The sequence below is a fragment of the Nomascus leucogenys genome, chromosome 20 (genome assembly GCF_006542625.1).
Source record: "Nomascus leucogenys isolate Asia chromosome 20, Asia_NLE_v1, whole genome shotgun sequence".
NCBI lineage: Eukaryota > Metazoa > Chordata > Mammalia > Primates > Hylobatidae > Nomascus > Nomascus leucogenys.
The window spans coordinates 19,770,220-19,792,079 of NC_044400.1; the positions used below are offsets into that span (position 1 = coordinate 19,770,220).

The 21,860-nt window shown below is 40.8% G+C and overlaps 1 long non-coding RNA gene and 1 other non-coding gene across 2 annotated transcripts in view; both read right to left on the reverse strand.

Annotated features, from left to right (window-relative positions):
• LOC105737948 overlaps window positions 1–21,860 on the reverse strand; it is a 63,834-nt gene that overhangs the window by 16,814 nt on the left and 25,160 nt on the right. Inside the window, exon 2 of the long non-coding RNA XR_001113660.1 lies at window positions 13,391–13,488. This is a non-coding gene — a long non-coding RNA (uncharacterized LOC105737948). The remainder of the gene's footprint in view (window positions 1–13,390; window positions 13,489–21,860) is intronic.
• On the reverse strand, window positions 552–655 carry LOC115831963. The gene has a single exon (XR_004027448.1). It is a non-coding gene; the product is annotated as a small nucleolar RNA U13 (small nucleolar RNA).

Genomic DNA, 21,860 nt, shown 5'->3' on the forward strand with positions numbered 1-21,860 from the left:
GTTGCTGTTGCTGTCATTATTTTTTTTTTTTTAAAGTAAGGATGAGGTCTTGTTTTGTTGCCCAAGCTGGTCTCAAACTCCTGGGCTCAAGTGATTCACCCGCCACGATCTCCCAAAATGTTGGGATTACAGATATGCACCACCGTATTTCATGTTTATTATTTTTTTCATTATTTCATATTTAGTTTTTTATTAGTTGTCTCCCCTAACAGAATGTAAAGTCCCATGTGGGCAGCCGTATTTGTCCCCAGGTGCCGAAAACCATTTCTTTAGAATAAATTAATGAAAACAAAAAATACACACAGAAAGGAAAAAAAACACCACAACGCTTTATAGTGGCTGCTTTGGTAGATGAATTGAGAATTTGAGTATCAGGAGTGGAAGAGCAGGAGAAATGAACTGACTTTTACTTCTTTAGGTCCCCCTGTCTTCCAATCCCTACAGCTTTCAGGGTCCAAGTGGTGGTCTCCACAGCACTGCACACCCACAGAGATTCATGAGAGTGTCGAAGGGAAATGTGAGAACATCTATTTATCTGCTATTTATTTTCATGTCAGATGGGCAAAGTGCTGACATCATGACAAGGTTTGAGGATGGCACATCCCACACTTGAATGTGAACACCTAATCATCATGCTTATGAACTACAAAAGCATCAACATATTTATGTTTGCTTTCTTCCTAAGAGAAAAAAAGGCATTATTAATATTTAATTTATAGATTTTTAGTACTTGCTTATAATTTATAAATTATATTCTAGATTGCATGCTCAGTGATTTTACTGACAAGAGTATGGAATCAAAGACATTTGATCTGAAGAAGTTTAGTTACAGACTAGTAGCCCATAGGTCTTGTAAATGGTGAACGTGTTTGACTTGTCTTGTACTGTTTTAAAATGGTTTGAATAAAATCCAGAGATTTCACATAAAATTCCAGATTTCTGGCTGTTGTTTTTTTTTTTTTTTTTTTTTTTTTTTTTTTTTTTTTTTTTTTTTTTTTTGAGACGGAGTCTTGCTCTGTCGCCCAGGCTGGAGTGCGGTGGCGTGATCTCGGCTCACTACAAGCTCCGCCTTCCGGGTTCACGCCATTCTCCTGCCTCAGCCTCCTGAGTAGCTGGGACTACAGGCGCCCGCCACTACGCCGGGCTAATTTTTTGTATTTTTAGTAGAGACGGGGTTTCACCATGTTAGCCAGGATGGTCTCGATCTCCTGACCTTGTGATCCGCCTGCCTCTGCCTCTGCCTTCCAAAGTGCTGGGATTACAGGCATGAGCCACTTCTGGCTGTTTTTGAGACACTAGAGGAGCTAGCATTACTGGACCTGTGATGTGCTGGAGCTGGTGAGCATGTGAACGTTTAGAGGTGTGTGACTGTGTGTGTATTTGTGTGTGTACGTGTATTCTTGTGCACCAAGTTCTTCCTAATGGCTTCCTGTGGGTTCTCCTATTCAGTTCACTTCACTCATTTATCAGCCTGGCCTTGCAGACATTTTAGTTTCTGGCCCTTTTCTGACAGTTTCTCAACATCAGCCAAATCATTTCTGCCTGCTAGCAGTGAAAGTGATGAGATTTGCTAATAATGTAATGTTTTTCAAAAAAAAAAATGATTGTTTTCAGAGCTACTGCTACCCTAACACCACACTTACTCACTTTCAATCCCGCTGAGTAAGAATAACAGGGCACATGTTGACACACCAGAAACTGGGCTTAAAAGGGGAGTGTGTCCTTGTGAATCACCATTCCTCAGGTGTGTTCTGGCTGAAAGCAGGCTGACAACCACTGATCTGCAGTCCACAGTTTTGTACCTTGATATTCTAATTATGTGTAGTCCTCCTTTGTTACATATGTAACTATAGCTTCAGAGGAACTTCTTGCAGGTACTGCTTTATCACATATATCACCATGGTTTGCATAGTGAAATATAGAGAGATGGTAAAGGAATATACACACACAGATGTGTATACATAGAGTAAAAGCAGGAAGAGAATGTCTCATTTTTGTTTTGTGGTCTGTCTTTAATATCATTTTCTCATTCAATCCTTATAACAGTCTTATATGGGCAGTTTTTTCTTTTTATCTTAATTTTAGAGATGAGAAAATGATGCTTAGAAAAGTGAAATAAGGGGCGGGCACGGTGGCTCACGCCTGTAATCCCAGCACTTTGGGAGGCTAAGGTGGGCAGATCACAAGGTCAAGAGTTTGAGACCAGCCTGGCCAATATGGTGAAACCCCGTTTCTACTGAAAATTACAAAAATTAGCTGGGCGTGGTGGTGCACTCCTGTAGTCCCAGCTACTCAGGAGACTGAGGCAGGAGAATCACTTGAACCCAGGAGGCGGAGGTTGCAGTGAGCCGAGATCGCACCACTGCACTCCAGCCTGGGCGGCAGAGTGAGACTCCATCTCAAAAAAAAAAAAAAAAAGAAAAGTGAAATTAGTATTCCCAAGCCCCATAACTACTAAATGGCAAATTCAAGATTCAAACCCAGGTTTAATTCCAAAGGCAGTGGTCTTTACTAAGTAGTATCCCCTACATTCCAAAAAACAAAACAAACAAAATCTCGATAAGATATTGAAATTTCTCCAATAATATATTTCCAACAAATGATTTAGTTGTCACCGAAAATAAACTATAAAATCAATATATTCTGCTACAGCCAATGGAGAAGTTAAAGATGTCTTGAGCCACATTAATAGAGGGAAAGCTACAAAGGGTGCCCCAGAGCAGAATTCAGTACATGACCAAAAAAAAGCTAAAACCTTAACATTTAAAAATTTTTATCAGAAGTTAGAGATAACCTTGAAAAATAATAGACCATTTACTTGTTTCAAAAATGACAGATTGCTTCTTGGCTGCAACTTCTATTTACCAGAGACAAAAAGTAGAGACTAAATGAATTTTTTTAGATATAAGATCAAAACTCCAGTTTCATTCATTCAGTAGGAGGCTTTCCAATATGACCAAGGGGCACTGTTGGACAAAAGAGACATAGACAGTTTAAAGCCTCAGGCTCTACTCACAAGAAATTTATCTTTCACTAGAGGAGCGGAGGAGTCTACCTCTGGGTGCAAGAAAGTACTAAGTCAAGTGAGGCCCCATTCCAAAGGGTCCTGACGGCCAGGCAGAGAATTTTGGACTGACAGCTGTCAGAAAGGGAGTTTCGGGCAGCAAAGGGTTAAGAGGCCACTCTGTGCCCAGGCCGCATTAAACTCAGCGTGTGTACTACTGAGAAAAAGAGATGTGGTAACCAGAGACTTTCGCAATGAGATAAGATAAGAGGCTTAAATAAATTAATTGAAATGGTTCTGAACATGATAAGATGTAGGGTTTAGATGAGAGAGGGTGAGGCAGCTGCTAAAAAAGAAGAGATGTACATATTTCTCCAGCAGAAAAAGGTTATGCAATCCAGGGCAGCTTGTACAATGGAAGCAAAATATGTTAATTAGATGGAAAGTGGGCTGTCTACTATGGGTGTGTGTGTGTTAGGGGGCAGAATTCTGAGTGAAAAATCAAAGATGAACTCCTAAGCAGAGCTTTCATGGGGTGATATAACGGAGGTGTTTTGTTTTGTTTTGTTTTGTTTTGTTTTGTTTTGTTGTTGAGACGGAGTCTCGCTCTGTCGCCCAGGCTGGAGCTCAGTATGTAGTATTTCAGCATGATGAACAAAATAAAAAAAAAAAAAACAGGAAAAGGAAAGCTTGCAGTAATCATAACACTAACACCCTTTTCTTAAGCAGGGGCTGTGTTAGACGGTTACAGATAAGCTATTAGCTCAATCAGCAAATGTACTGTGAGCAACTACAAAGTACCAGGAACTGGGAATACGACAATGACCTCAAGGCGAGCATAACCACTTCCAAGGTTGGCATCATTTCCCACAATATACTGATAAGGAAAGTGAGACTCAGAAAAATTACACGACTCTCTCAAGGTTACTGCAAGTTAAGTGGTAGTGCTGGGATTCAAATTCTGGCCCTCCTTCTACAACGGTCTTCAAAGCCTGGCTCTCCTTCTACAACTATCTGATGGTTTTTAAACAATTTGTTACAAACGCGGAAGTCTTTTTAAATTTTTTAATGAAAATATAATAAAATTACTATATTATAGTTCAATATAGAGAAAACAAACGTAAAAGTGGATGTGCTCTGGTTCATTTGAAGTGACCTACGCAGAAAGATAATTTTGTTTTTATCAAGAGGACTGGAAGGGATTGCTTATATGAAATACCCCAAAGGCCCAAGTCTTCCATTGCCAAACAGCTTTAGGTGTGACTACCAGGCATCATTGGTAGAGATCATCAGGGCCAATGAATTACAAACTGGGCAGTGCCTGGGAATTACAGATTCCTATCTTCCTCCCACTACTTGTCACCCTCCATTGCTAATTTTGAATTCAATGGGAGTCAGAGATCAGTAGTTGTTAAAAGCTACCCTTTGGTGACTCTGATGATCAGCTAGGTTTGAGAAGCAATTCTAGTACAACTTGTTGTTTTGCTTAATTCATCTCCTTTAGGGATCCTGCTTTGCCACCCCATCCTCCACCCACTCTTTCAATCTAGAAACAACTGACCAGACTTGTGCCATAGGGACACTGTATGGGATGCCCAGCACTTGTGAATGACCATCCTGGAATGCCTTGGTTTCCTTCCTTTTGCTCTGATTTTTTATTTCTACTCACCCTTCAGTTATGAACCACATAATCCTTTCTAGAATGATACAGATCTGGTTATTCCTGGCCCTAGTCTAATCATTGCTTCCTAATTACCGCTTTAACTTCACATCTATGGTTGGTGAAATTTTAAATTCCCTCCCAGGTGATACCAAGGATATTTCATGCGCCATCTACACTTCTTTTCCTGATGGTGTGTCCTAGTAGGACTCCATGTGCCTCTGCTGCATGAATCTTCCCAGATCAATCCCAGCTTCTTGTACTCAGGACACTACTGTCTATTGCAGCATTTTTATAATATCCCCCAATGAGCAATTATTCAATGTCTGCTTATTTCCAATAATAGAAAACTCTTTTTATGAAAGAGCCTGTTCTGCTGTTGAAGAATAGGAACTGCTTTAAAGAAAGATTCCACCAGATCTTGAGCTAAACCTAGCTTTTCTGTACTTTCTGTGCATTGGTTCTTCCCTCCTGAACAGTGCTTCTCAATGTGGTTCAGCCCCAGCAGCAACAACTTCACCTGGGGACTTATTAGGAATGCAGTTCTCAGGCTCCGCCCTAGACCTACTGAACAGAAACTCTGGGGAAGAGGCTTAGGGATACAGCTCCCGAGGGATCTGATGCACTTAAGTTTGAGACCCTCTGCATTAGAAAGCAAAGCTTCTCCTAGACCACTGGTCTGGATACTTTTAGCCTGGCCTGGAGTTTGGGATCACAATGAGGCTACATCTGTTGTCGACTCAATCCCCAAAAGACACTTTAGTTTTCCAATGCAGTTTATCTCTTGGTCTAAGGGCATAATATTGATTGTAGCGTTTGGAGGGGGTAGAAACAAGTGAAGCTTTCAGTTTTCTGTTTCTAATCATGTTTAGGTTTTTCTGGGGGATAAAATTTTCTTTAGGCTTTTTGACCTAAAGAATTGCCCAGTCACACAAAGCAGTCAATATATTTCCAGCATAAACACAGAATACTAGTTTTTGATACACAGTGTGTCTTGTATATATTTAACAGATAGATGGTTTGGAATACCTGGGAGCTATGAGGGTTAGTTTTGGTCAACATCAGGGTGGTTAATCAAAAGAACTTCGTGAGGACTGTGAGAATTATAGTGAACTTTGAGAGATGAAAGTAATGCAATTAGGTTATTAATTAGTTATGCTGGAGTTAATCAAAAGAGAGATAATCCTAGGTGAGCCTAAATTTTAGAAGATAACATTTGGCCAGGCATGGTGGCTCACACCTGTAATCCCAGCACTTTAAGAGGCCAGGGCAGGAGGATTGCTTGAGCCCAGGAGTTCAAGACCAGCCTGGGCAAAATAGAGAGACTCCATCTCTACAAAAAAATATTTAAAAATTAGCAGGGTGTGGCAGTGTGTGCCTCTAGTCCCAGCTACCAAGAGGCTGAGGTGGGAGGATTGCTTGAGCCTGGTAGGTCAAGGCAGCAGTAAGCTGTGATTGTACTACTGCACTCCAGCCTGGACAACAGAGTGAGACTCTTGTCTCAAAAAAATAAAAATAAAAAAGAAGAAGGTAACTTTCTTGAAGGTGAAGACTCAGAGAGACTCTGCTGGCATAGAAGAAATCAAACAGTCCTTGAGAGAAGGTATGGGGGAGCTGCAGGAGCCACTTGGTAAGAAGCTGAGGGTGACCTTTTAGAGTTGAAAGCAGCCCCTGACTGAGAGTTAGCAAGAGTTAGCAATGAACTTGGTCACTGTCTTAGTCTGATTGTGCTGCTATGACAAAATACCTTAGTCTGGGCAATCTATAAACAACAGAAATTTATTTCTCACAGTTCTGGAGGTTGTGACAGCGAAGATCAAGGTGCCTGCTGACTCAGTGTCTGGTGACAGCCCACTCTTCATAGATGGCCCCTTCTCTTTGCAAAAGGGCAAAAAGGGCAAACAAGCTCTCTGTGGACTCTTTCATAAGGGCACTAATTCCTCCTTCATGACCTATTCACATCCCAAAGGCCCCATCTTTTAATAACATGACTTTGGGAGTTAGAGTTTCAACATATACATTTGGGAGGGGGGAACACATACATTTAGACAATAGCAATCAAAATACTGCAAGGAAATGAACTGTGCCAACTACCAACGCACCTGGAAGAGGACCCTGAGCCTCAGATGAGGTCATGGCCCCAGCTTACAACTCCATGTCTGAGCTGGTGAGACCCAGAGCAGAGGACCCAGGTAACCCACACCTGCACTCCTGACCCACAGAAACTGTGAGAGAACATATTTGTTTTAAGCCACTATGTTTGTGATAATCTGTCATGCAGCAATAGAAAAGCAATGTACTACACTTCAGCAAATTGTTGCAGTCAAAGAAAAAAGTTTCCGAAGTTAGTTACCACTGTGCCCCCAAAACAGTGAATATTTAATAAGCCTTGACAGTAGATGGAATTTTGGATGACCATGTTTGAGAAAGGAAGGCGATGAGGGGCAAGGGTCCTGCTGAGGAAGAGGAAGTTATGTGCTGCTTTGTGAGAGGCCATGGTTAGTGATGTGCATGTGGCTACATGAGAAAGGCCTCAAGCCCCGTGTTCTTTGAGGACCATTTGGGAATATTGGAGAGCTGTTTCAAGACCCAGTGGTAGGAGATTGAGGCACCAGTGGGAAGCAGTCTCTGGTGAAGTGGAAACTGAGGACCTCTGCAAGGCCACACTCATTGGGTCAGGAGGCTTTTTCTCCAGGTAGGAAGATAAAATCTTGTCCACAGATCAACCATGGATCCTGACAATGCAGCAGTCAAAGTAAAAAGGGCTTCTGCACCCACTGAGTCAAGAGGCAGCATTTCTCTTTCAGACTCACCTGGGGCACTGTCCTCTGAGCGGATGCATCCCCCCTCAGACTCACCCAGGGTGCTGTCCTCTGTGCAGATGCTTCTTCCTCTGCCACAGACTTGAGTAGGATCTGCAGTGTCCCTCTGCCTGACTTGCAGCTTGGGGGTGTCCTGTGCTCAAAATCCCTCTTGCCAACTGAATGTACTCCATCACCTTCCCTCTGACCGTTATCTTATTAAAAACCTCTTCCTGAACTGATCCCATTGAAGCCTTACCACTAATTTCTGCTGGTTTTGATCTAAATGGGGTCAACCTCAAACACTATCCACAACTGCTCTGATTTCACCAAACTGAATTCTTATTAATGTGACTGAATAGGACCCTTTTCAAAAAGAATTCCATTTTTTAGGAATTGACTGAAAACAATTAATGGGTGGACAGCTTTCATATGGTTTGAACTTAGGAGAATCTGAAGTGCCAGAACATTGACTAAATTATTAAGATTACATATCGAGGACATACAACAAGCAAAGTGCTACATCACATACTATGGAGATTCAGAAAGCGGAAGGTGTGGTTTATCTTCATCTCATCTTATTTGGTAGATAAAATAGAACATAAGAAATTAACAACATAAATCACATCTAATAAGTTAATATGGCAAAACAACAGGCTGATTACCAACAAATGATAAGAATAAAAACTTTGATACAAGTTCTACAAGGACCAAATCGCTGTGAGCTCTTTGGATCAGGAAACTTCCTGGAGAAGAAGAAAAGAAATTTAAAAAAAAATTTTTTTAAGAGACACAGTCTCACTATGTTGCTCAGGCTGGAGGTGAACTCCTAGGCTCAAGCAGTCCTCCCGCCTCAGCCTCATAAGTAGCCTGGGGTGGTAGGTGTGTGCCTTTATGCCTGGTAAGAAGTAAAATTTTGATCTGGATTTTAAAGTATAGGCAATGCTATGGGCTGAATATTGCCTCCACCCCCAAATTTGGATGTTGAAGTCCTAACCCCTAGTATGCCAAATGTGACTGACTGTATTGTGTATATTTTGAGGTAAAATCTGCTATGGTTTGAATTTGTCCTTTCCAAAATTTAAGTGTTGCCAGTGTTATCGTATTAAGAGGTGGGGCTTTTAAGAGGTGATTAGGCCACGAGGGCTCCTTCCTCATGAATGGAATGAGGTGCCCTCATAAAAGGGCTTGATGAAGGAAGTTTGTCCCTTTTTGTCCTTCTGCCTTCTGCCATGTGAGGACACAGCATTCATCCCCTCTGGAGGTCATGGCATTCAAGGCACCATCTTGGAAGCAGAGATAGGACCCTTACCAGAAAATGAACCTGCCTGTGCCTTGATCTTGGCCCAGTCTCCAGACTGCTAAAAATAAGTTTCTGTTTTTTCTGTCTTTTTTTAGCAAATTATCCAGTCTGTGGTATTCTGTTATAGCAGCACAAACAAAGACAGGGTCTATAAAGGGATAATTAGGTTAAAATGAGGTCGTTAGAGTGGGCCCCATCTAATATGACTGGCGTCCTCGTGAAAAGCACAAATTAAGATAGACACACAGAGAAGAAAGACCCTATGAGGATACAGGGTGAAGATGGCCATGTACAAGCCAAAAAGAGGCCTCAAAAGAGATGAACCTTGTGGACACATTGGCCTTGGATTATAGCCTTCAGAATTGTGAGAACAACTGTTGTGTAAGCCACCCAGTCTGTGGTACTCCATTATAGCAGCCCTAGCAAAGCAATACTGGAAATACCTGGTAACATTTACTCTTTTGAATATAGAGAATTAACTGATTCTATAAGAGAAAGAGGAGATAAAGGGAGCAATAGAAGAGACTGGATTAAAACAAGAAGATGAATTTCAGGAAATAGTGGAGATGGCAATAAGAGGATAAGAAAAAGTGCACCAGGGATCCCCAACATGAACTTTTGCTGAGGAAAGAAAGTCAAGATTACTTACTCCAACAGGGATAACTTTGTCTTGAGACACTGGAGAGAGCTTCATGAGCTCAATGAGAAAAAGGCAAGGAAGAAGCAGGAGAGAACTTTAGGGAAGAGAATGGAATGAAACTAAAAGGAAATGAGAAGCACTATGGAGATACCTCAGCTACTCAAGACCGAATACAGGAAGTGGAAGTAACATGAATCCCAAGACTAAAGAAAGTAAAACATGAAGAATGTGAGGGAGTAAAAGGAGTTTGAAGGAAAACTGGAGGAGCTAAAAACAAACCATACACATATGGGCCAAGCGTTATATAAGTGAGAAACAGGTCACTGAGATAGCATTAGATCATTCAAGCTTGGAGTCACAGTTTATGGGGATCAGAAGAAAAAAGGAAATAGGGTTTAAATTTAAAATAAGAAACAGGCTGGGCACGGTGGCTCACGCCTGTAATCCCAGCACTTTGAGAGGCTGAGGTCGGCAGATCATGAGGTCAGGAGTTCGAGACCAGCCTGACCGACATGGTGAAACCCCATCTCTACTAAAAATACAAAAATTAGCCGGGCTTGGTGGCACACACCTGTAATCCCAGCTACTCAGAAGGCTGAGGCAGGAGAATCATTTGAACCTAGGAGGCGGAGGTTATAGTGAGCTGAGATTGCATCACTGCACTCCAGTCTGGGCGACAGAGCAAGAATCCATCTCAAAAAATAAAAATAAGAATAAAAATAAAATAAGAAACAAAGTTATATGGGAAGACTGAACTTGGACATCAACTTTTTAAACCCTTCCTGGATCCTGTGAGCCAATAAATTCCTCTTTTTGTCTAAGTTAGTTCAAGTTAGGTTACTACCCTTTAAAATCAAAGTAGTAAAAGTAATAAAAGTAATAAAGTACCAAAGTAATAAAAACTATAACTGGAGGAGGAGTGAGACATTTTTTTTGGCTATGTTGAATAGATGAGATATAATTTGCCCAAAGTGTGGTTTACAGACAAGCCAGTTACCACACAGCCCATTTCTGGGGGGAACTGCAGAGCCTGAAGATCCTACTAAGAAGGTCGCCATGTTCTATGCCACGTTCTCTACCCCGCTTCCAGAACCCCTCAGCCCCCAGTTCTCCCAGCTCAGCTGACTAGAACCAGGAATGTGCTTATGATCCAAAGGCCATCAATTTTTCTATGGGTTTATGGCCCACGAGGAGGTTTAGCATAGAACCTCTGTTTCAATAGGGATACTGCTGAGTCAAACAGACATTATTGCCTAGAAATTTCACGTGGAACTGACAAATTGTGAATAAGTTGAAGTTTTGAGTTATCAGAAAGGATGAGTGAGCAGTTATGAACAAGCAGAAGCTACAGGTAAGCCAAAATCAAAAGGTATTTATAAGAGAGTTGAAAAATTAGTAGAAATGGGAATGGTAGCAGTACAGACGGAGGGATGCTGAGTCACTGCATTTATGGGATCCCTGAACTTGCCAAGGCAGCAAGAAGATGACTCAGATCAGTGACTCTTCCACTGGATGCTTCTAGTTCCTGCATGACTTCCAGAGTTCAAGAGGCCCAGCTCAACAGCTTTTCTTGATATGCCAGAAGGTTCTTAAAGTCCTTATTTCCATAAATACCATCACAATACCCCTGCTCCCGTCACCCAGATGAACCACTGTTCTTTGTAGTGAAATGGTCTTAACAAACATCTCAATAATAACATTGGCTAACACTTATTTAACATGTATTATGTGCCAAGCACTGAGATATTAATTTTGCACATTGTACCTCACTTAATTTTCTCAACAATCCTATGAGGCAGGTACATATTATTCTTATCAATTTATGGATGGAGAAACCTAACTTAGAGAGGTTACCTTGCTTGTCCAAGTCACATCTTCTGTGGGGGAGCTAAGTCTGAAGCAGATCTGTATAACTCTAGAGTTCAAACATGTAATTATATTTAACTTCTCTCAAGTTACTCAGTTCCCTTGGGATCATTTCGGGTGCAGAGAGTGTAAGTAATTTAACTTTAAGTCATAAAACAAGAACTGTAGCAACCAGAACTAACAGGGGAAAAAAGACTCATCATGAATATCATGTGTTATAAAATAATCATGTGTCTTGCTGAAATTTCATAAAAGAGAAGTTCTAGAAAGTTATCCCAAAGCAAGAAGTGGTGAATGGGAATTAATTACTAATTTTAGATACATAATATGTGCCAGATGTATTGTCCTATTTGAACAAATGGCTAAGGAAAATATGTATTCTTTGTAGTTTAATAGTGGCCTCAATTTTCCTAATTTGCTCCATAAAGTCTTATGCTCTTGACAGGGAATTCTCTTATAAAGGGGTTTTTAGAAATCAACCATGGATGTAGAGAAGAGACTACTTTGCATAAAAAAAAGAGAAATGAAACTGTAGAGTTTAAAAAAAATGCGGCCAGGGACGGTGGCTCATACCTATAATCCCAGCACTTTGGGAGGCTGAGACAGGCGGATCATCTGAGGTCGAGTTCAAGACTAGCCTGGCCAACATGGTGAAACCCTTTCTCTACTAAACATACAAAAATTAGCTGTGTGTGGTGGTGTGCGCCTGTAGTCCCAGCTACTCAGGAGGCTGAGGCAGGAGAATTGTTTGAACCCAGGAGGTGGAGGTTTCAGTGAGCTGAGATTGCACCACTGCACTCCAGCCTGAGCAACAGAGCAAGACTCCATCTCAAAATAAATAAAATAAACAATGTATGTGTAATAAAAATAAGCTGTGAGATATGAAGTGTAAGATTTCAACTCTTCTAATTATGCTGAATTAATAACTAAAATTTATTTCTCGAAAACTGGAAAATTTAGCAGAGATGTAGCTATTTAAAAATGAATAATAATGTTGGATATGTGTTTGCTCCATGAGGGCATAGATTTTTGTGTTTCCTTCACTAGTGGATCCTTAGAAGCTGGAACAGACTCTGTTATATAGTAGATTCTCAATAAAAATCTGTTAACGAGAACAAATAAATAACTGAACTCAGAAGACTGAGATTATTCTCTGAATTGTATCTCTAAATGATATATGAGCAAGTCATTTAGCATATTTGGACGCAAGTTTTATTTACTTATTTTTGAGATTTTTGTTTTTTAAAAGATACTGCAAGGAGATGGAATTTGTTCTATTAGACATAAAACCTAGCAGCCATGGTACTGGTTTAGGAACAGGCAATAAGTCAAAGGAACAGACTAGAATATGTAGAGATAGACTTTGTATACACACACACACACACACACACACACACACACACAATATTTTAAACAACATCAGTATATAATATAAAATGAATTGGTTTATGACATCTGGCCATTGACTAGGATAAATAATATTAATCCCCTCTCAAGCCATATACAAAGCTAAATTCCAGATCAAGGACTTGAACATTTTTTAATAAAAAAGCAAAGTATAGTCGGGCATGGTGGCTCATGTCTGTAATTCCAGTACCTTGGGAGGCCAAGGTGGGTGGATTTCTTGAGGCCAGGAGTTCGAGACCAGCCTGGCAAACATGGCAAAACCCCATCTCTACTAAAAATACAAAAATTAGCTGGGCATGGTGGCATACATCTGTAATCCCAGCTACTACTCAGGAGGCTGAGGAATGAGAATCACTTGAACTTGGGAGGTGGAGGTTGCAGTGAGCTGAGATTGCACCACTGCACTGCAGCCTGGGTGACAGAGCAAGACTGTCTCAAAAAAAAAAAAAAACAACAAAATAGCAAAGTATGAAACTACTAGGAACAAAATTCACAAATTCATAGAAATGTTTTTATAACCTTCCCATGGTGTACCCTTTATAAGGGTAATGCCAGGCTAGGCACAGTGGCTCACACCTGTAATCCCAGCACTTTGGGAGGCTGAGGCAGGTAGATCACTTGAGCCTAGGAGTTGGAGACAAGCCTGGACAAGATAGTAAGACCCTGTCTCTATGAAAAAAAAAAAATAACTGGGTGTGGTGGTACACACCTGTGGTCCTAGCTACTTGGGAGGCTGAGGCAGGAGGATTCTTTGAGTCCAGGAGGCACACGCTGCAGTGAGCCATGACTGCATCACTGCACTCTAATCTGGGTGACAAAAAGAGACCATGTCTCAAAACAATATTTTAAAAAAGAGTAACACCAAAGCCAAAACTATAAATAAAACAGATTAGAGTATGAACAATTATGTGCATTAGAGTGCAGAAGAAAATAAAAAGTGTTATGGAATTAAGAGGAAAACTTGGACGATTGAAGATGGTACCATACATCCAGGCTAATGATGTTATTTTAAAATATTTCTTATGCCTGTCACAGTGGCTCACGCTTGTAATCCCAGCACTTTGGGAGACTGAGGTGGGAGAATTGCTTGAGCCCAGGTGTTCGAGACCAGCCTGAGCAACACTGTGAGAATCTGTCTCTGTGAAAAATAAAAAATTAGCCAGGCATGGTGCCATGCACCTGTGGTCCCAGCTGCTCAGGAGGTTGAAGTGGGAGAGTCACTTGAACCCAGGAGGTTGGGGCTGCAGTGATCACACCACTATACTCCAGCATGGGCAACAGAGTGAGACCCTGTCTCAAAAATAAAATAAATGTTTCTTAAATTATGAAACTTTTATCACATTACCAAAACTTTAGGGAAATAGAAAATAGAAAAAACATCCCCTGAGTATAACACAATGACTATCATTTTTGTTTAATCCCTTGCAATATTTTTTCATAGGCATTTTTTTGTTAAGATATTTCACATGCCATAACATCCACTGCTTTAGAGTGTACAATTTAGTGGATTTTAGTATATTCACAAAGATGTGTAAGCATCACCACTCTTTAATTGCAAAATGTTTTCATCCCCCGCCCCAGAAAACATGATGGCAACCCATTAGCAGTTACTGTTCATCCCCCCTCCCTCAGCCCAAATCTACTTTCTGTCTTTGTTTGTCACAGGCATGTTTTAAACCCATTTGAATTATAGAAGCCTTCTTTGTTTCATTTAACTGTCTGTCAGAAACAAGCTTTCCATAAGTGAATAGTCTTCAATCTTTTGTACAGAAAATCAACTCTAAAATGTTTGCAGAGGGCAAAATATAAAAGGAAGAAAAACAGAAAGAAAAAGGGTCATTCCAGGATACCAATTAAAAGATGAAAATGTACACAATTTATTAGCAAGTATACAACACAGGTCAAGAAGTGAATAGGGATTCTTTGATTCTTTCACTTTCTTAGTAAACTTGCTTTCACTAAAAAAAAAAAAAAAAAAAAAAAAAAAGGGGAAGAAGAAGTAAATAGGGCCAGGCGCGGTGGCTCATGCCTGTAATCCTAGCATTTTGGGAGGCCAAGGCAGGTGGATCACCTGAGGTCAGAAGTTTGAGACCAGCCTGGCCAATATGGTGAAATCCCATCTCTATAAAAATACAAAAAATTAGCCAGGCATGGTGGTGGGCGCCTGTAATCCCAGCTACTCTGGAGGCTGTGGCAGGAGAATCCCTTGAACCCGGGAGGTGGAGGTTGCAGTGAGCCGAGATTGTGCCATTGCACTCCAGCCCGGGCAACAAGAGCGAAACTCCATCTCAAAAAAAAAAAAAGTGAAATGGCACCAGGTCAGATTATTGAAGGAAGGAACATTTTCTTTGGTCTCATGGTTTTACTATTGTGTTATCTTCAAAAAAAATTTTTAACCAAAGCAATACGTGCACATATTTACAAAAAAGTCAACAATGCTGAAGAGCTTATTGTAAGAGGTAAGAAAGCTTTGCCACTTCATCCCGCCCCCAACCCACCCCGTTGCCTTCCACTCGAGCCCTAGAACAAGTCTGACTTTTTAACGGCTACAGTTTTAAAAATTCTTCTGGGTGGTTACTTCCCTATCTCTAAATAATACAGTCATATCACCACTTCTTTATTTATCAGACAGACATGCTTTATCTGTGGACTTCCTTCCTATTCTGATAGATGAGAACTTAGTTCACTTACACCCTCCTCCCTCCCAATATGGATGTCTCATTATTTTTAGTTCCCCTATTGTACTTTTAGGTAACTTATTTACTTGAGTTCCTCTTTGTAATTTTCTTAATATATGAATATTTGCTTCCTGTTCTGCTAACTGTAACTTGTATCTCTCAAGTCCCCACTTTGTGTGGGTCTTCTTCCCTTCTACTTCCAAAATTGTGTCTGCATGTTGTTTTCTATAAGATTTCAATAGAATAAGTGAAAAAGTTTAAAGGACCAGCACAATGGAATATGAAGTTTTAACAATGACATTCAAAAAACTGTGAAGTCATTCACGCACATAAGCAAGAAACTAATATAGGAACACACATCCATCCGTCATTCAGTTTTTTCGAATATTAACATTATCACATATTTGCTTTCCTTTAAAGAGAGAAAGCATTGTCAGTCCATAGAGGCCCCGTGTACTATTGATTGTATTTCTCTTCTACCTCAATGTTCATCATTATATCAAAATCGCTCTTATTAACTCAGCATTTACCATTTTAACCACTTGATTTTATACTTTTGACACATACTGTGGCATCCATAAACATTATATATTAGGCTGGGCATGATGGCTCACGCCTGTAATCCTAACATTTTGGGAGGCTGAGGCGGGTGGATAGCTTGTGCTTGGGAGTTTGAGACCAGCCTGGGCAACATGGTGAGACCCTATCTCCACCTAAAAACAAAAATTAGCTGGACATGGTGGTGCACCCCAGTAATCCCAGCTACTTGGGAGGCTGAGGCAGGAGAATCACTTGAACTTGGGAAGTGGAAGTTGCAGTAAGCCAAGATTGTGCCACTGCACTCCATCTTGGGTGACAGAGTGAGACTCTGTCTCAAAAAAAAAAAAAAAAGTATAATATACAATTTTGTATGTCACACTTAAAATTTAACATTTTTATTGACACAATTTCATTCATTAGACTTACTATTCCAAATATCATTTGATAGTGTGCCTATCATCCTAATTGCTTACTATTATAAATGATGCTGCTATAAGTACATTGGGTATTCTTAGCATAAATGCGGGAAGGGAATGCTAAGAAAAATTAGCAAATAAATTTTTAAAAGAAAAAAGATAAACGTGAGATATTTAGAATTTACCTTTGGATTCAATGGAACTGGGTCCTGTTTCTTATACATTAATTATGTTTTAGCCTAACCTAGTAGCTATGAAGTTCTGCTCACAGAATTAAAAAAAAATCTAGAGACATTTATAAATGAGAAAAAGCATAGATGATAATAAAAAATATACATGTACCTACAATTAATCAATGTTCATCACAATTTTTTTGTTTTTTTGTTTAGAGGCAGGGTCTTGCTCTGTCACCCAGGGTGGAGTGCAGTGCTGTGATCATGGCTCACTGCAGCCTTGAACTCCTGGGCTCTGGCAATCCTCCTGCATTAGCCTTCTGAGTACCTGAGGCTACAGATATGGGCCACCATACCTGGCTAGTTTTTAATTTTTTTTAGTAGAGATGAACTCTTGCTATGTTGACCAGGCTTGTGGGAGTTCAGTCAGGCTGGTGGAACAAATTTTAAAGATAGTTATAAGAAATAGACACAAACCTTCTTGTGAGGCTTGGGGGCGGGGGGGTGGGTTACATTGCTTTAGTAACAGATTTGGCTGAAGGCAGCCTAATCCTTTCTACCTTTAGCTGATAGCAAAAAAGAAAATAACAAGGGAATGTGAGGAAGTTTATCTAAATAGCTTGTTTACTCCTGTGGTCCTAAAACCAAACTTTGATCAACCTCCGGTGCATAATTGCTCTCTACTTAGGGGGTGAGCAATGTTAATTACCCTCTAGTGGGGTTTACTCAAGACCTTTGTCATTTAATCTGTATTAAATAAATGTGAACTTTGCTAGCTTATTAAGGTGATGCTCCAGACGCAGAGCAGAGGCCCTTAGCCGGAGTGACAGGCAAAATATGTCTGTCAGTGTACATCTGTCATCCATCACTGGTTCAGGGTCTGCGGGCTGGATTCCTGCACAGGCTGGTCTTGAACTCCTGGGCTCAAGCAATCCTCCTGCCTGAGCCTTCTGAGTAGTTGAGACTACCCACCATAACTGGCTATTTTTAGAATTTTTTAGTAGAGATGAAGTCTTGCTGTGTTGCCCAGGTTGGTCTTAAACTCCTGGGCTCAAGAGCTCCTCCTGCCTTGGCCTCCCAAAGTGCTGGGAGTACAGGCAGGAGTCATGGTGCCCAGACGGACATTTTTTTAAAAATAAAGGAATACTCCTGAAATGCTGAAGTCTTCTTTGTACCCCTCTGTGATAACATGAATAGCCTCTTAATGACACCAAGGAACAAGACAAGTTAGTCCCAAAGTAGCTCATAGAAATGGTGATAAAGGAATGAGGGGTGAGTGTGATCTATGCAAAAAACCTTAACTCTTTAATGGGTTGCTGTTTCTAACGTAATGGCAACAGTACCTTGTATTGCTATAATGCATTATAGTTTTCAAAGTGCTTTTGTGGCCTCAATAATAGAGAGGTTGTGAGGTAAGCTTCAACCACGGCTGCCCCACTACCCAAGAGTGGATACACAATGATGAATAGGTCAATTTCTGCCTCTTAGTTTCTTAGCTAGGGAGGGGCACTTACTGGAACAGCACAGAAAACAGAGTCTTTGGCCCAGTTGGGGAATCTTTATCAGGTTATGCTACTTCAAGCTTTCCTCCTGTTAAATGTGAGAGGAATAAATCCCTGTTCCTTGGACCAGTGTGACTCTGAAACAGCTGGAGGAGAGACAGCTTTAGGCAGGTTGAAACAGATCTCCAGCATATGTACTTTTTTATTTTATTTTTTGAGACGGAGTCTCGCTCTGTCGCCCAGGCTGGAGTGCAGTGGCAGGATCTCGGCTCACTGCAAGCTCCACCTCCCAGGTTCATGCCATTCTCCTGCCTCAGCCTCCCAAGTAGCTGGGACTACAGGCGCCCGCCACCATGCCCAGCTAATTTTTTTGTATTTTTAGTAGAGATGGGGTTTCACCATGTTAGCCAGGATGGTCTTGATCTCCTGACCTCATGATCCGCCCACCTCGGCCTCCCAAAGTGCTGGGATTACAGGCATGAGCCACCGCGCCCGGCCTTAGCATATGTACTATTAAGAGAAAAGACTCCTAAGGGCTAACAAGAGAGCAATGCTGGGCATGGAGCATCTCCTCCAAATAAAGAAAGCAGCACTTTCTAAAGTGCAAGCCGATTTGAAAGTTGCTGAATCAAATGGAGCTTTGAAAATAGAAACAGGGGCTACATATAATACGATACTACTGGGCTTGCTCAGCTCCCACTTTTCCAGGGATCCAGGTGCACATTGCTGGGTCCCAGGCTGGTTGATGCTGGCAAACTATAAGACAAGCATGGAGAAGAAAATACATGGTGAAAAGTAAAGACGGAAGTCTTAAAAAAGAAGAAACAAAGATATTTTTGGAATTAAAGTCAAAGGAGTGTGTGTGTATGTATGCATATACATACATATATATAATAACTGTACAGTAAGGTGACCCCAGTTTCAGCTTATTCAGGGGAAATCACCAATTATATCTACAATGTATAACAGAAGAAGCATGGCTTCAAGCCCTTGAACATTTAAGCTAGAGAAGCAAGAATAGTCACAAAAGAAAGTCCAGTATTTCTTTTTATTTTATTTCATTTTTATTATACTTTAAGTTCTAGGGTACATGTGCACCATTTGTTACATAGGTATACATGTGCCATGTTGGTGTGCTGCACTCATTAACTCGTCACTTACATTAGGTATATCTCCTAATGCTATCCCTCCCCCCTCCCCCCAGCTCACAACAGGCCCAGGTATGTGATGTTCCCCATCGTGTGTCCAAGTGTTCTCATTGTTCAATTCTCACCTATGAGTGAGAACATGTGGTGTTTGGTTTTCTGTCCTTGTGATAGTATGCTCAGAATGATGGTTTCCAGTTTCATCCATATCCCTACAAAGGACATGAACTCATCCTTTTTTATGGCTGCATAGTATTCCATGGTGTATATGTGCCACATTCTCTTAATCCAGTCTATCATTGATGGACATTTGGGTTGGTTCCAAGTCTTTGCTATTGTGAATAGTGCTGCAATAAACATATGTGTGCATGTGTCTTTATAGCAGCATGATTTATAATCCTTTGGGTATATACCCAGTAATGGGATGGCTGGGTCAAATGGTATTTCTAGTTCTAGATCCCTGAGGAATCGCCACACTGTCTTCCACAATGGTTGAACTAGTTTACAGTCCCACTAACATTGTAAAAGTGTTCCTATTTCTCCACATCCTCTCCAGCACCTGTTATTTCCTGACTTTTTAATGATGGCCATTCTAACTGGTGTGAGACAGTATCTCATTGTGGTTTTGATTTGCATTTCTCTGATGGCCAGTGATGATGAGCATTTTGTCATGTGTCTGTTGGCTGCATAAATGTCTTCTTTTGAGAAGTGTCTGTTCATATCCTTTGCCCACTTGTTGATGGGGTTGTTCGATTTTTTCTTGTAAATTTAAGTTCTTTGTAGATTCTGGATATTAGCCCTTTGTCAGATGGGTAGATTGCAAAAATTTTCTCCCATTCTGTAGGTTGCCTGTTCACTCTGATGGTAGTTTCTTTTGCTGTGCAGAAGCTCTTTAGTTTAATTAGATCCCATTTGTCAATTTTGGCTTTTGTTGCCATTGCTTTTGGTGTTTTAGAAATGAAGTTCTTGCCCATGCCTATGTCCTAGGTTTTCTTCTAGGATTTTTATGGTTTTAGGTCTAACATTTAAGTCTTTAATCCATCTTGGATTAATTTTTGTATAAGGTGTAAGGAAGGGATCCAGTTTCAGCTTTCTACATATGGCTAGCCAGTTTTCCCAGCACCATTTGTTGAATAGGGAATCCTTTCCCCATTTCTTGTTTTTGTCAGGTTTGTCAAAGATCAGATGGTTGTAGATGTGTGGTATTATTTCTGAGGGCTCTGTTCTGTTCCATTGATCAATGTATCTGTTTTGGTACCAGTACCATGCTGTTTTGGTTACTGTAGCCTTGTAGTATAGTTTGAAGTCAGGTAGCATGATGCCTCCAGCTTTGTTCTTTTGAGAAAGCCCAGTATTTCTAATACATACATATCCCCGACACACATATGTATACATATATGTATGTATGCATACATTCACACACATATATACACACAGGTATACATATATATACACACATTTGTGAAATAAACATTTATGTATAAACTGAAAAAATCAGCCAGGCATGGTGGCTCATGCCTGTAATCCCAACACTCTGAGATGCCGAGGCAGGCAAATGGCTTGATCTCAGTTCAAGACTAGCCTGGGCAACATGACAAAACCCCCCTCTCTACAAAAACTACAAAAAAATTAGCCAGGCATGGTGGCATGTGCTTGTAATCCCAGCTATTTGGGAGGCTGAGATGGGAGGATCACTTGAGCCCCGGAGGCAGAAGTTGCAGTGAGGCGACATCATGCCACTGTACTCCAGCCTGGGTGACAGAGTGAGACCCTGCCTCAAAAGAAAATAGAAGAATAAGGACAAACCCGAGCTTTCAAAAAACTCCATAACTTATTTCATTTTCACATAATAACTGCTGGTTAGATCCAACATGAAGACCCTAATTAGCATCTGTATTCCCCATTGTGTGACACTTTCTCTTTACGCCCTAGCTAGAACTGACCATACCCCCTCTGATAACTACAGAGGATTTTCATCTTGGCTCACATTTTAGCATGAACCACCATCATAATGTGTTAATATTTCATTTGTCCTTTCCCACTAGGCTTTGAAGTCTTTAGGATAAGAACCATGTTCTTACCTTCCTGTCCCTGGCACCTGATGTGGTATTTGGCCAATGTATGTACTCAGCACATCCTCACTGAGTCAGCACATCCACTGCCAGTCACAGAGAGATGGGTTGTTCTGTTAAAGCAACTTCTTCCTACCATCTTGTGCAGCCCTTGCAACTTTGTTCTCTTCTTTAAGCAGACAATCAACAGCTATGGTATCTAGTTCACAGGGGCTTTCTTATATTTTCTCCCATGGGGGACTAACTACCATCCCTCTTCCTCCAAGGCTAAGATACAAATTCTTCCAATGTACTGTTAAAAAACAAAAAAGACTATTAGGGACCTAAGATTGTGACTGAAAGGAAAAGTTTTACTGCCAAGTGGGGAACTTGGCACAAACAGAGGCAACAGTCTAGGAGACCCTCGGGGATGAGGGTCTTTAAAACAGAAACACTAAAACTGTCTCTATCCCACATTATGAAAGTAAAATATCTGGGTGATGTTGATTGGCTGGCGAGGTCTGGGTTTGTTGTTACATAATTCTGGGGCTCATTGGGCTGGTCACTGTGCACTGTTGGGGCCATCTTGGGATTATGGTATTCAGGTGGACCTCAGGTGATCTGCCTGCCTCAGCCTCCCAAAGTGCTGGGATTACAGGCATAAGCCACTGCAC